Here is a 16,282-nt window from a genome sequence, read left to right as displayed (position 1 = left end):
ATAATAATTCTGTGAAACAGAACATACATATGAGCAATAATCCTTAACAATCTGAAGCAATCTGGCCAGTTGAGAGGTATGCTCAGAACCCCTTAGTGCAACAGATCTGGACCAAGCCTGGCCAAGGGGGGTACAAAGCCATGAAACTGGGAACATATCTCAAACACTGGAGTAGATAAGGTGACACAGTTAATGCAGTAACACCCTCCTGTCTGTTGTACCATATATTGACTGGAATAGCCCAAGTCCAAAACCAAATTACTCCTCACTACTCACTGACATAAATCTTTACAGCATCCCACTGATGTGCCAGACATACATAACATGTATGGGGGCCAGGCAACAGTACAACTGATAAATACCGGGACATAACATCATAGTAGGGAAACTACACATGTCATCAAGTACTGTCTAAACTACAAGCAGACTGACAGAACACAAACCCAATTTTGTTATGGGGGAATACACATGTAATTACAAATATATCAGGCACTACAGGGATGTAACAGCACTGACCAACAGACACCAGCATGAAAATGCATACCCAGAACCAATATCACCACATTCAAAGTGACATACTGGTAAGCCACAGGAACAGTAGAGTATATGGACTGTGTGAACAAAATCATCTGCATGTTTGCCACTCACACACTACCCCTACATATACTGGCCCAATTCACAGTGTAGTCTGATGCCTGACTGTGGTATGGGATATGTCTCAGTCTGCCCCTATACACATATACAGCTGATAGAACACCAGAAGCTGGAGCAGCATGCAGAGTCAGATAGAAAATTATCCTCAACACTTACATCTACCCCCCTCCCTACACAGGCCAAATAACACATTCACAATACACTGCTACACAATCCTGACAGTCTGTCAACAATTGCCAGAAATACACATTCCTCTCAACTGTATAGAGTCCCACAGAATGTCCAGGTTTCATCCTCATATATAAAGCCTTCTTCACATAACATGTCTGGCAGTCTGATACATCACTGGGATGATATCTGGAATGAAGTCACTATATAATGATATAGTATACCTATACACCTTTTACAGCATGACATCTGGACAAAGCCTGACATACCTGAGTGCAGAGGCCCAAACACAGGAGCATTATTGACATATTGCTCTCATAAACTGAAGAAGTTGCTGGTGTAACAAGTTTGTTGTAACATATCGGTTCTGAGGGATATGAAGTCCGAAACACACATGGATGTTACAATTTACTAATTGCAATCCTGAGAGTATGCTACTGCATTTCCAAGGCTAAACAATGTGTGAGTAACACACCAAATATAAGAGTCAAAACGCTGGCCAGTCTGCAGATATCCCTACAGTTGAGAGTTATGTCAAACACATAACACTATCAGACTTAAATTCATGCAGAGTAGCCATATCCACACAAACTCTGTTAAACAAGCATTACTTCAACTGCATAACAGCAATACTTACATACTGTCCCTATGTCTGCAACATTCTCCCCCAGTTTGTTGGGCTGTCTCCACAGTGTTTGTTGTAAGAGGTATTCCCAACTACACTCTCTGATGCTGTTCGTCACACACCTCCATGAAGTACTCCTCCCAGGCAAGGAAGGGGCAATGCCCGCATGAAGTACTCAGTTATAGGAGTGTGTTTCCATGCTATTGGGTATGGGAATGATACCACAGCTGTTCCCCATGCAATTAGCAAGTGGGGGACTCCAATTGATGCACAGGCCTTCAGCTGCTCATGAGCATTACCTACTAAAGGCAAGATGCCACCTATAAAAACAGATGCATATCCTACATCTGTCTCAGAGAGAGAGAGAGAGAGAGAGAGAGACACACACACACACACACACACACACACACACACACACACACACACACACACACACACACACACACACACACACACACAAACAGACAGACAAGCACACTGAGACTGATGGAGTATACCAAATGAACTGAAAACAAACACAGCTATGTCAAAGAATGAAGCCTGTAATGGAATGTTGTAGGGGGCATGTAAACATGGAAATAGGAAGCTCAAGCAATATTGTCTCAACAACACATGCTGTACTGATATATTGCTGAGCAGAACCTATGGCCATAGAAACTGTGTCTGCCTGCAGTGACATAGAACACAGGGCTCTGAGTCCCCCCTGAAAAGGATGGCTCACATATGACCACTACTGGAGTGTGTGTGTTGCACAATACTGACTGTGACACGGCTAGGCCACACCCAGTGCAAATCATACCATCAGCAACTCTGATACATCCAGCTCTGACTTGTGCCTCTTTTTCAGTGTCAGTGTCTCCAACCCATATAACATAGCTGGTCTCACTACCATAGTAGACCTTCCCTCTCACTCTTAAATGGTACTTGTCTGTCACAAATCACACATGACACTCTTCCCCACCACCCACATCCTGCCCATACTCACATCTTCACCTCTCCCCCACACTTGCCATTACTCTGTTGTTTCCAAGTATTTACACCTATCCACATTTGCAAACTGTACTCCCTGCATCCTCACCATTCCTCCATCCCCTTCACACAGATATATTCCATCTTAGTCCTGCTGACCATCATTCCTCCCCTCTTTAGACTGTACCTCCGTCTCTCCAGGTTCTCCTCAACCTGTTCCCTACTCTCAGTACAGACCACAATGTCATCTGCAAACAGCACAGTCTAGGAGGACTCCTGCCTGATCATGTTTGTCAACCTGTCCATCGCCACTGCAAATAAGAAAGGGCTCATAGCCAATCCCTGATGTACTCCCACCTCCACCTTAAACACACCTGTCACACCCAATGCAAAACTCACTACTGTCACACTAGCCTTGTACATATCCTGTAACATTCTTATGGATTCCTCCGCCACTCCTGACCACCTCATACAATACCACAACTCCTTTCTAGGCATCCTGTCATATGCTGTCTCTAAGTCCACAAAGACACAATGCAGCTACATCCGACCTTCTCTCTATGTCCCCATCAACAATCTCAGAGCAAACATCACATCTGTACTGCTCTATCCTGGCATGAAACCATGTTACTGGCCAGTAATCCTCACCTCCCTTCTGAGCCTAGCTTCCACCACCCTTTACCATTACCTCATGCTGTGACTGATCAGTGTTATCCCTCTGTAATTACTACAGCTCTGCACACCATCCTTATTCTCATAATCAGTACCCAAACACATTATATCCACTCCTCAAGCATTCTCTCACTTTCCTAGATTACAGTAAACAATCCAGTTAAAATGACCACTGCCATTTGTCCTAAACACATCCATGCTTCTACAGGTATGTCATCTGGACCAATAGCCTTTCCATTCTTAAACCTCTTCATAGTTATCCTTACTTCCCTCTTGATAATCTGTTGCATGTCCTGATTCACCATATTCACATCATCCAACCTTCTCACTCTCTCATCCTCTTCATTCAACAGCCAATCAAAGTACTGTTTCCACCTGCTCAACACACTCTCATTGCTAGTGAGTTCACTTCCGCCATTATACTTTCATAGCCTTATCTGCTGCACATCCGTTTGAGGCCCATATCTCTGTCAAGCCAATTGGTACAGATCCTGTTTTCCATCCTTGGTCTCCAACCTTATATATAACCCTTCAGATTCCCCATCCTCAGCCTTTGCCACCACTCTCTGCCATGCACCCCATTTCCCTATGCATCTGTGTACTTTCCTCATCTGTCTAACAATCCCACTTCTCCTTGGCCATCCTTTTCTCTGTATACTCCCCTATACTTCCTCATGACACCACCAGCTCTACTTGTCCTCCTTCCTCTATGCAGATGTCACACCAAGCCCCATTCTACTTATCTCTGTTACTAGCTCAGATGTAGTTACCCAGATATTTGCTAACTCTTCATTACCACCCACTGCCTGTCATAACTCTTCCCTGAATGCAACCTCACAATCACCCTGTCTCAGTATTCACCATTTGGTCCATGGTGGTGCCCTCACACTCCTCCCCCTCTCCTTGATCACCAACATCATCTCAGAGACCAAACTTCCATGCTGCCTAACTACACTTTCCCCTGTAACCACTTTACAGTTACCAATCCCCTTTAAACAAGGCCAACTACATAGGAGATCATCCACCTGTGTGCATCTTCCTTCACTCTTGTATGTCACCTTATGCTTCTCAGTCTTATAAAACTATGTATTCATCACACCCATGTCCAAACTGTGTTGCAAACTTCACTGCCATCTCACCTTCTGCATTCCTTTGCTTAACACCATACCTACACATCACACCTGCATCCGCCCTGTCCCCTTCACCAACATGCCCATTGAAATCTGCTCCAATCACCACTCACTCACCCTTGGGTACATGCATCACCACTTCATCCAACCACACCAAAGTACTTTTGTCTCATCCATCACACATGCAATTAGCGGAGCATATGCACTAACATCTACTAACATTACACGATCAATTCCCAGCCTTCTGAATATCACTCTACCCGACACTCTTATCATCTCCACAAACAGTCTTGGCATAATGTTCCTTCATGTTAACCTCTACACCATTTATCCTCCCATACACACCATGATAGAAGTATTTGTACCCAGCTCCAATATACACAGTTGTACACCCCTTCCATCTGGCCTCTGGCACACACAATATATCCACCTTTACTCTGTCCAGCATATCAGCTAGCTCTATCCCCATAATGGTCATACTCACAGCATTAACATTTCCTACCCTCACTACCACACACATAGTCTTTCACCACTCTGCCTCCCATATGAGCATCAGACATCCTCCAGGGTATATCTGCAAAGGCTACTGCACTATCAAATGACATATGTATGTTGCAGCAATATGAAGAAAGTGTCACTAATTATGACCCATAGTCCACCATGTATGTGCATTGTCCTACAGATGTCCTGCTCTAACAGGTTGACATGACTGACTGAGCAGCAAGACTGTCATTACAGTGTGCCATACTGACATAGAACAAAAATGTATAGCAGGTATCCTCTAATCTTTGCTGCAACAATATTGTTTCTTCAGTGCAGATAACTATTCCTGAAGTCAGCTGTCCCCTCTGATTTCTTCCACAGGGTATAGGAGTGTCTTTTAAGTCTTCCCTAGAGAAAGCAAATAGTTAAACACACACACACACACACACACACACACACACACACACACACACACACACACACACACACACACACACACACACACACACACACACACACACACACACACACACACACACACATGTGCGCGTACACACACAAAATCATGCTCTTCGCCATCCTCAGCAATAGGCAACAGAGATGCAGGATTTAGAACAGGACAGGAGATCAGAGAAATAGATGGATCAGAAAGAAGTTCAAGTTCATATCTAGTTAAATGTGTAATCGAGAGTGGCTGAGTTTTTATTTCAAGCAAAAGAGATGATACAGAATGAAGGACAGCTACTGTGAGATCATGCCCAACCACCAACGATTGTGCCAGATTAACTAGAATGGCAGCAGTGGCAACTGCCCTTAAACAACCTTCCATGCTGTTAAAGAAAAGTAACTAGCTGTAGGTAGTATGCAACTCAGTGGGTGGCAATGAAGAGTTAGCAAATATCTGGGTAACTACGTCTGAGCTAGTAAGTGAGATAAGTAGAATGGGGATTGGTGTGACATCTGCATAGAGGAAGGCGGACAAGGAGAACTGGTGGTGTCATGAGGAAAACAGGGTGGAAAACCTTTAGCAACAGAATCAAGTGCTGTGCTGTAATAAGCTAATGGATGATAGCTGTCCCCATATTTTTGTGTAAATACTCCTTGAGCAAATCCATTTATTTCTGACAGAATAAAATAAAATGTTTATTATAGTCTGATAACCCTAAAGCTGGAGCAGTAGCTAAAGCTTGTTTCATATTCTGAAATGAAGTTTCCTCTTCACTATTCCAAATGACAGGCTCCGGTGTATCCTGCTTTAAAAGATTTGTCAAAGGTTTGGCAATTTCTGCATAGTTAGGGATCCACTGTCTGCAGTATCCTGTCAAACCTAAGAAAGACCTAAGCTGTCTCTGAGTAGTTGGACATGGGCCCTTAGATATTGCACAATATGAGATGGTAACACTTGCCTGCTACCCTGAGATATTAAATGACCAAGATAATGTACCTGGGATGACCACAATTGCAGTTTTTCTCAAAACACTTTGTGCACCTTTTCTGCAAAGATAGTAAGAAAATGCAAGGTATCCTGCTGAAATTGCTGAAAGGAATTTGCTGCTATCAGTAAATCATCTACATATTGTATTAACACAGACCCACCTGGAAATGTCATATTCTCCAAATCTTTTTTCAGAATTTGAGAAAATAATTAAGGAGATTCAGTATATCCTTGTGGCAACCATACCCAGGTATATCGCTGTCTCTGATAAGTAAAAGCAAACAGAAACTGACTGTCAGGGTGAATAGGTATAAAAAAGAATGCTGAACATACCTCTATTAAAGAAAAGTAACTAGCTGTCGGTGGTATGCAACTCAGTATTGTTGCTGGATTTGGAACAACAGGAAAAGTAGGTAGCACTGCATTATTTACAGTCCTTAAGTCTTGTACAAATCTATAAGTATCCTTTCCTGGCTTTTTCACTGGAAAAATAGGAGTATTACAAGGACTTTTAGCTGGTACTATTATTCCTTGCTGTATCAGAGACTGAATTACAGGTTTGATTCCCTGCTCTGCTTCTGGCTTTAGTGGATATTGTGGAACTCTATGGAGAGGTTTTGATGGATTTAATTGTACTTTTCCTGATTCTGCTGATTTCAGCATGCCTACTTCATTTGCAGCTTAGCCCAGAAGTTGGCAGGTACCTGCTGTAGCAACTCTACATCTGCCTGTTTGCTTCCAGCAGGCTCTTCCTCAGCTTCTGTGAAAACTGCCAATAAGTCCTCCTCTGATTCTGTTGGAATGTTTAGGTACATCCATTTTGGGGTACAGTAAATAGTACAACTCAGCTTGAATAACAAATTTTTTCCTAGCAGATTTACTGGTGCAATAGTACTCAAAAGAAATGAATGCTTTTCTTCAATCATGAATCCAAGGAGTCTGGAGCTCAACCACCACAGTACTTTATTACACAAGCAATTAAGTTAATAATAAGTACAACACACAACTCCCTACCACCACCCCACCCGTAGGGAATTCTTCAATGACTTCTTCAGAGTGTGTTGAACCAGTATTTAACCACAGTCAATGAATTAACACCAAATTACAAACAATTAAAACTTCAAATACCTCATTTTATTCCTCATTTATTTCATTGTTAAAAAACATAAAACTACACCAAAAAATATTCTACCCAAAGTAATATGATAATATTTATTTATATATTAATGTTATTTATTTTAAAAATTATTATATATTTATTATAATGATTTATAAAAAATTAATATTTAAAATTATTTAAAATAATTAATATTAATATTGAACATATTTTATGCATTACTATTTATTTTAACTTTTAGTTAATTTTTATTTTATTTTGTTATTTTTATTGTGTTGTGTTGTGTTCTTGTTATTCTTCTGGCAATTTAACCTCAAAATGTATCTAATTGACACAAACTCATTCAATCCTAGATATTAGTGTCTTTATTTATCTAAATGTATTATTTTCTAATTCATATGGGATCTTTGTTCAACTTCATTGTATAACACTTAAACTTACAATACTGTTCAATTAATTAAAACTATGATCCTTATAAAAGCATTTTATTATTATGCCTTGCCAAAAGGATTATGCCAATATGGCATGCTTTTCTTCAATCAGACCTAAAGAAGTGGGGATGGTTTCCAAAACAGGATATGTAACTGTAGTATTTGTCACTCCAACTGCCTTTACTTTATGCTCTGATACTGGTAATTGACTATCTGAAGCAATTTTTAACATTGACCTAGTGGCTCTAGTATTCAGCAGAAATTTTTTTTCTTTGAATTTGTTTTCATCTTAAAGTAGGGTCCATTTTGATCTATTGGCAGTAGAAGGTTAAGATTCACTTCTATTTATTTTCTTGACTTAGTCGGTATGGAGCTTCCTGACTCCTTCCAATCTGAGGAGGTGGTGGAGGAAAAACTGCATTATTATAATTTGGTTGCCATTCAGTCCAAATATCTTGGACTTTCTGCATTTGCCTGTGTGGGCATTCCCCTCTCCAATGTCCTGCTTTTCCACAGCTGAAGTAAGATGTGTTAGATGAAGCTGGAGGGGCACTGCCAGCTCATTGTTGCCAACCAGCTGCACCTTGTTCCCCCTTGGCCAGCACTTTTACTAAATCCTTTAGCAATTCCTCTACCCCTTCCTCTGCTTCTGCATCGACCCTTTGGGTTTTTCAGCGGCCTGATTTGTAAAGTTAACAGCTTATCCTCAGTATCCATTCTTCATTTTTCCTGATACCCTGTACAGTGATTTGCAGCACTTAATAAAGACTCTAAGACCTTTCCTTGCCAGTCTATGAGCACTCGCTTTATTTGATTTTGTACAGGGGCTTGCAGACCCAGCTTAGATTGCTCTTCTGGGTGTGGTATTCCTGAATGTCAAGCAAATATTGTCTTAAGGCAACTCTAGTCTGCAGGGGATTCCTCTTTATTTTGTTTACATGCCTGTATTTTAAACCAGCCAGTCCTAACTTGACCCACATCCTTAATCTTGTTTAACATTGCTGTCCGTTTATCTGTTAATGCATTCCCTGTGAGAGTGAAATCTGTTATTTCAGACTTTTCCAGTAACTGCTTTCTTATTTCATCTGAAATAACTACCCTAAGCAGTTGATTTAAATCTGTCAAAATAGGATTGCAACATTTTATTATAGTTTTTAATTCTTTGAATTTTAATGGATTTTTCTCTAATATCTGGAAAATTTTGGAGCATACTATGCAAATCAGCAGGGGTCCAAGGACAATGAACAAGTTCTCTATTGTTAACCCCCAGAATGTCACCTAAGAGGTGCCAAATGATCCCTTCACAGAGGTTGTAATCTCCTGTTGTACCCTGTCATGTGAGCATGTATGGTGAGATATAGGAGTGTCAAATACTAATGCCCCTGTTGAGGAAGTAGAAGCTATGTGAGAAGGATAGGAAGAACCCTTCTTGACTGCAGATGCCTGTTCAAAAGATGAAGATTGAACAGCGGAACCATTCTGAGATGTACTAGTATCACACAAACTGGGTGTCCAGTGGACAGTGGACCAAATGGTAAGGGTCTGAGAAACAACAGAACCTTGTACAGGAAGTACCCGTACTGGTGTATATAGGGGCAGGGGTGCAGTAGCTACTAGAGGATTGTCATCCTTTTCAGAAGTTTCTGCTTTTTGTCCATCCTCAGTTTGTTCTAAACCTGCTAAAACAGGATAAAGGGATTCCTTTTTTACTGGTGTGTATTGTCTTTTTAACATCTTTTACTTGCTGCAACAATTTTTTTTAACATCCTGCAACCCTCTTAATGCTGATCCCTTTTCCCCTTTAAGTGCTTCACTGTACCAAGAATAAAATGCTGTCATTTGTTATCCACTTAGTTTGCTTTGTTTTTCTTCCAAAATACCATTCAGTGTCATCAATTACTGTTATCATAAGTTCCATTGAGAGAAAGAAAAGAGAAAAAAGTTAAAAGTTAAAGATAAAGTTAAAACAGATTCATGAGCCCACCACATGATTGGGGCATAGACTGCAAACTGTTACATATTAAAAGAATGCAGCTGAGACACATCAGTAACTCTAACTTATGAAGCTGTATTTTTCCCCAGCCCTGCATACAAATTACATTTGCTTTTTAACAATAATATTAATGAAACTGAAATGAATATACATTTTAATAAGCCGATCTTGTCCCATAACACTACAGTTTGTGTAGTGGTGGTTTTACTGTTTCTTTTTATGGTTTTATGCTTTTCCTTGGTGTCCTCCCACCACTACTGTCTTAGACATAAGCTGCTGTGGCTTAGTGAGCTAAGTATGTTACCATGGTTGATGGTGTTCATGGTTCGAGACTGGCTATGCCTATTGTATAGTCAACGTCCCAGTCATGCTGTGGGGTCATGAATTTGTTTTAACAGTTTACAGTCTATATCCCAATCATGCATGCAGATAAAAGGTGCAGGGTTTGATTCTTACATTGGGTAGTTGGCTAGGGTTAAAACTGCCCACAAGGCAGATATGTATATATATATATATATATTTATATATATATATATATATATATATATATATATATATATATATATATAAAAATGACAATAACCAGAAGAAAATACTAAATATTGAAAACACTTCTGAAAACTAAACTGGAGTGAAAAAAGAAAAAAACTACCACTCAAATAAAATAAATTCAAACCCTCTGATGTGTTAATAAGCTTTCATTCCTTTAATGTGCTGGAAATTCTTTAGAATGAGCCAAAATTAAAAAAATTCTAACATTAACAGTCAGAAAACATCATAACTGTAACTATGTACACAATGTCCAATAAAACCTCCTTAGAACCTAATTACATAAATGATGGACATATTACAGTAAAAGTGGGTGGGTAGCAATATAAAATGACACAATAGAAGCATGTAGAACACAGTTATAGAAGCCATCTCAGTGCACATTTAAGATTTAAATATGTGTTTAAACCTGTTTAGAATTCAGCATTAAGTCGCAGTTGCCACTTCAGTTCAAGCAACTGTAAAAGGTTATCAGAATCACCAACAAAGTCATGAAATTGTTCTAAAACAAGGAACAAAAACTTAGAAAAAACAGGGCACTTACAGCTATGTTTGTCAAGGTGTATTTGTCAAGTCTTTGTGTCTGATGGCTGCATTATGTTCTTTAATTCTGTCACTTAACTTTCTTATAGTCTTGCCAACATAAAAACGATGGCATGCAGAGCAACTTGCAGCATAGTCCACCAAGGAACTGTTGCAATTAAACTTTTAACAAAATTAATTTTAACATTGCAATGTTTAAAAAAATAGGAGTCCCCTGAGGTGGCTCCACCTGAAGGTGGTGCAGGACCAGCAGATGAGAAAGTCCCAGATTGGGTCCCAGACATGCTGGGGCCTGGTGCCATGGCCAGATGAGTTGGGACAGACAGATCCGACAGGATCTACCTTCCCAAATGTGTTATGGTGTTGATATTTTACAAAATATGTTGGTTAGTAATGAACAACGCATTTCAAAATTAGTTATAACAGCATGCATGGGAGTTCAAATTAACACCATAAAACAGATTTGAAACAGTTGCATAGCAAACAGAACACATGTATAAATGGAACAACAGTATGTATTGTAATAACATGCCAGTAACATTGAAGGCAACAAGCCACCAACTATGGTATTTAAACAAGGTATGTTAACATACAACCAATCAAATATATGAATAATAATAGAACACAAGTCCGAACATTAGGTTTGGAGAACAACATACCCATAGTATATACATTTTAGTATTGATCCAGATGAGGGGTGGGGGGAGAGACAAAAAGTCCATTAACAACTGTTTATGCTTCTATTTTCTGCAACAGTACTAGTCAATACTCTATGGGTCTGCCGTCACTTTACATCTACCTGTGGCTCAAAGCTTTTGTAACACAAACATACCTATTAATCTGTCAGCCTGGAATGATATGGGGCAAACTGTGACAACTCAGGGTACATGACAAGAGTGGACTTATACATGACAGGGTTACATATCTGGCACATAAGGGGTACCCTGAACTGCTGTTATGTGAGTGTGCTACTGGCATACTTCAACTGGTTTCCTATCTGTATCTAGGATTCTTGGCAGCAGTGACCAGTAGCAGTGACAGCATGACACTTGAGAGACATGTATCAGGAAGAGTGCATATTGTATGTACCTATCCTGCTGTCATTTGCAGGCATGTGGTGGGACAGTTGAACAGTTGTACACAGTTTATTGGTATAAACATTATACAGCTACTACCAAGATTTCCTTACCTGTAAAACCTGTGGAGAAAATATCCGTTAGCACTACCTGACTGTTTTTACATTTATTCCTGATTCCTTGAGTGTAGATATGAACACATCTTAGCACCAATCCCTGGATTTGAAACATGTCTGGGTGTGCAAAATTAACAACTAAGTTATTTCTCATCACACTGAGCTACTGGGGAGTTGCTGTTTCTTGTTTCACTGGTTTCTGCCTAATAGTCTGTTGGTTACACAGTCTGACCTTGCAATCCTGTGATGAGTGCATGACAGATAGTGTACTGTGCATTAATACTTTGGATTACTACAATCTGGAAAGCAAAGGTTAACACAAGGCAATGCTGCATGGGACATAGTTTGAAACTTTACACATTACTATTCAGGGTTCAGAGCTTAGTGCAGTATATAACTGATATACATTCTATATGTCTACAACAACATACCAGAGTAAACACAGCAGTTTTTGTTAGGGATCTTTATTAGACATCAGTATTAGTAGGACAAACTCTTTCATTTATTCAGTTAACAGAGTAACAGTATACCTACTAGCAACAAACAATGTACTCCTACTCAGCTATTTGCCCAATACACTGCAAAATAGATTTGTAATCACCAGCCTGTCAGCACAGCCTCAGAAGTCTGTCATCATGGGCTTCAAAATTACTAGCCCTCTCTGCTGCAGCTGTAGGTGAGAAAAACAAACATGCATATCTGTCTATCACATTTTAGGCTAGTATTTGATACAAACTACTTGACAGTGATACTTACTCACTACTGGAGCATTCTGTGCCCATGCATCTTGGATCCACTGGGCCAAGAGTGCCACCTTCCTCCACTTTAAGTTGGCATAGTAGTGCCATACCTGCTCACTAGTCCAGTTGATGCCAGTAGCACTGGTGAGATTATGTGCAAGATGGTCCCAGGCCTCCATTTTGTATTGTGAGCCCTGGTACTCACCCTGCAGCAGTCTCTCATCATGGTGTTCTACAAGGAGTCCAACCATGACCCTTCACTCCTAAATGCCCCAGCCCTGCACCCAAAAGCACATTCCCTCACCTATGCCAGCCATAGAGTACCTGCACAGATGAGCTATAACAGAATCTGGCGGTATTCCCACCTGTGCCATTTAAATAAAGTGATATTCCCACCCTTCGCCATCATTGGACCATTTTGAAAATGTTCTGCTCTGCTAAGCAGTGCACAAACCCAATAAGCTGAGTTTAACATTGCTTACAGGGGTGTATGCTGAGCACTGTTTACCAGTGTGCAAATCTGCTTATCTGAGCTACCTGCTGCTCAGCATTCACGTCTAAGCAATTCTTAAACCTGCTAAGCATAGCTGAGCATTGCTAACCATTACTCACTTGCAATTGCACACTTTCCATTTTTATCAAATAGACTAATGGCTTAATTTAGAAAATGTATATGATTTACTTTACATGGCATGCCTCTATGTGCTTTCATTACAGTAGCAAGGGGTGTGACTATACTGTATGGGAGACTTGTGTATACATGGGTGGTTTCACAGGCCTCCTATTAGAATGATAAAAATGCATTTTGTCGAAAGCGTTTATATCGACACATAAAGAGCGAACAGGCAAAACATCGAAGTGGCTGTTCAGCGAATTCTTTCCCTGGGAAAGAAGTCGCTTGACTGCTTCATTGCTTTGCCGTGTTCTGCACTGTAGTGTGGTCCCTTGTCCAGTATAGCTCCCGAGCAAAAATGTGCAAGAGTTACTGACCTTAGGGTTAGGGTCCGGGTTAAGGTAAGTACATATGTATGAAAGTGTTTACTTTTTTGTTTTTTGCATTAGATGTATGGTTGAGTTAAGTGCATATGTATTTTAAGCTGTTTACTTTTGTTTTGGGGGTAGAATTAGGGTTAAGGTAAGTATGTATGTGTTTGTAACTGTTTACATAAATGTGCAACAGTTACTGTCCTTACGGTTAGGGTAAGTGCATATGTTTTAAAATGTGTACTTTTTTTTTTCCGTTAGATGTATGGTTGGGTTACGTGCATATGTGTTTTCAGCTGTTTACTGTTTTTTTTTGGGGGGGGGGTACAATTAGGGTTAAGGTACGCATGTATGTGTTTGGAAGTGTTTTTTTTTTTTTTTTTTTGGAACAGCGATTTCTTTCCATAGGAATGAAATCAGTGTTCTGAGGTGTCGACATTTTCAGCTTTTGCTGAAAAAGGGTCGATGAAACATCATTCGCTGTTTTAAGCATTCAATGTTTCAATATAGACCCGTTTCACATGTTATATGCACTCACACTTCCATTTTACACCAGCTACACTATCCTGGTTGACATAAATCACTTACTACATAATTTAAGATGAAAATAGTACTTTTAACACTGCTTTCTCATGTAAAAATGAATTGCCTGTCTTGGTATTGAACCATGCCTGCATGCAAACTGCGACTCTAACCACTACACTATCTCATTTTGGGGATTTTAACTGCATATTTTTATTTATCTCTTATGGGATGTTTAAGCAATGCTGTGCAATGGGCCATAATGTGCACACCCACTTAGCTACACTTAACATTCATTATTATACCAAAATAAATATTATTATATTATTATTATGTTATTATATCATATAGTGAATGTTGTGGTTTTCTGACAAGTCATTGAGGACTGCAGTCAGGAAATAATGGCATACAGAATAGAATGCAAAGTAGAGGAACCTTTCATAGACCAACAGGGGGCATGCTGGGGGGTTCACAGGCATCAGCATCCAGTATCCTCCATCAATTTCTGAATGTTATGCTACAATAAGCCAGTGACCATATATATTTTCCCTAAACTCTTGATTACAGGGCCACAAATATGCAAAAGTTCTACCCTATAGCACACTACCCTGAAGTACTTGGTGCAATACAATGCACACATGTAGAAATCAAGGCACCACCCAGGGAAAAGAGCAGGTTGTAAATAAATAGAAACTGCTTCCACTCCATCAACTGCCAGGTTATGTGCAATGCTAAGGGAATCATCTTGAATGTGTGTGCTGGCAACCCAGGCAGTTACCATGACTCATATATCTGGCACATTGCCCATCTGTGTCAGAAGTTCACTAGGGACAATATCCCACAGAGCCATTTACTGGGGCATGCAAGTTATGCACTGGAACCATAGCTGATGATGCCCATCAGAAATGCACACACACCTTCTGAGAAATGCCATAATGAGGCACATGCTTAAACCAGAAATATCACAGAACATGTGTTTGGGCTGCTGAAGTCATGGTTCCACTGCCTGGATATAACTGGTGGAGTGATGTAGTACAATCCACATACATGTACCAAACTCTTCACCATATTTGCCACACTTCACAACATCATCCTGAGAAAAGAGCTTCAACAGGATCAACAAGAGGAAGGGGCACACATCCCACCACAAATGGAAAGGTCATCACTGCCACATGTAGTTGAGGAGTCAGAGGGGGGGAATCAGCAACTGCTGTGGGTGCAGACAGATGTCAGTGTGCTCAGTATGCCTTCCCATTGGTTAGCAGGGAATGCACAGCACACTCACTTACCAACTAAGGAGTTAAACCTTCCTCCTATGCACATACATATAGTAACATTCATGCCAAATAATGTTCACAACCTTTACCTACCCATGTATTGGCTGTATACTGATAGCATCAGACAAAGTCAGCCCTGAACTAAAACTGCTGTAGCTGTTGGATTTATAACATAAGTGTTGAATCTGGACTGTATTGTGTAATAATACAAATGAATGGCAAATCCTTGCATGTTGTTACTTGGAAGTGTAAGAAAGTAAAAGGTGGGTGATTTGTACAGAAATAACCTTAACATGTGTCAACAGAGACTTAAGTGACTTATATGTGTCCGCTATTAAGTAGTAGGCCTCAGGCATCAAAGATTCACACAGTCATACCTCTCAAAAGTATTGCTCTCAGTTTAGCACTATAGATTTGTACTGGAAATTGTTAGAGAGAGACATTAGAAAGTAATGATACACATTTCAGTTTCAGACTTGACAATGCTTACAAGATCATTAACAATACCGATGCAAAAAAAGTTTGATGTTACCGACTGTCTAACTTTCTAAGACCAATATCAGTCAAAGGTATAATTACCAATTCATCATCATAAATGGAGATATACTAAGCACTAAGTCAGCTAGGCACTCTGAACTTCAGACACAAAGCTTGTGTATCCCTGAATCCAAAAGATAGAAAACAGGGATATGGCACAATTGTCATCACTTGCATGGGGTGTTGTGCATGTGTGTATGGGTGGGGTGGGGGGGTCTAGGCTGACACAAAAGGTTTGTGAGTGTGCAAGAGTAAGGTAGA

The sequence above is a fragment of the Protopterus annectens genome, chromosome 8.part0, assembly GCF_019279795.1.
Source record: "Protopterus annectens isolate FY-2018-M chromosome 8.part0, PAN1.0, whole genome shotgun sequence".
Classification (NCBI taxonomy): Eukaryota; Metazoa; Chordata; order Ceratodontiformes; family Protopteridae; genus Protopterus; species Protopterus annectens.
This window is presented reverse-complemented; position numbering follows the sequence as displayed.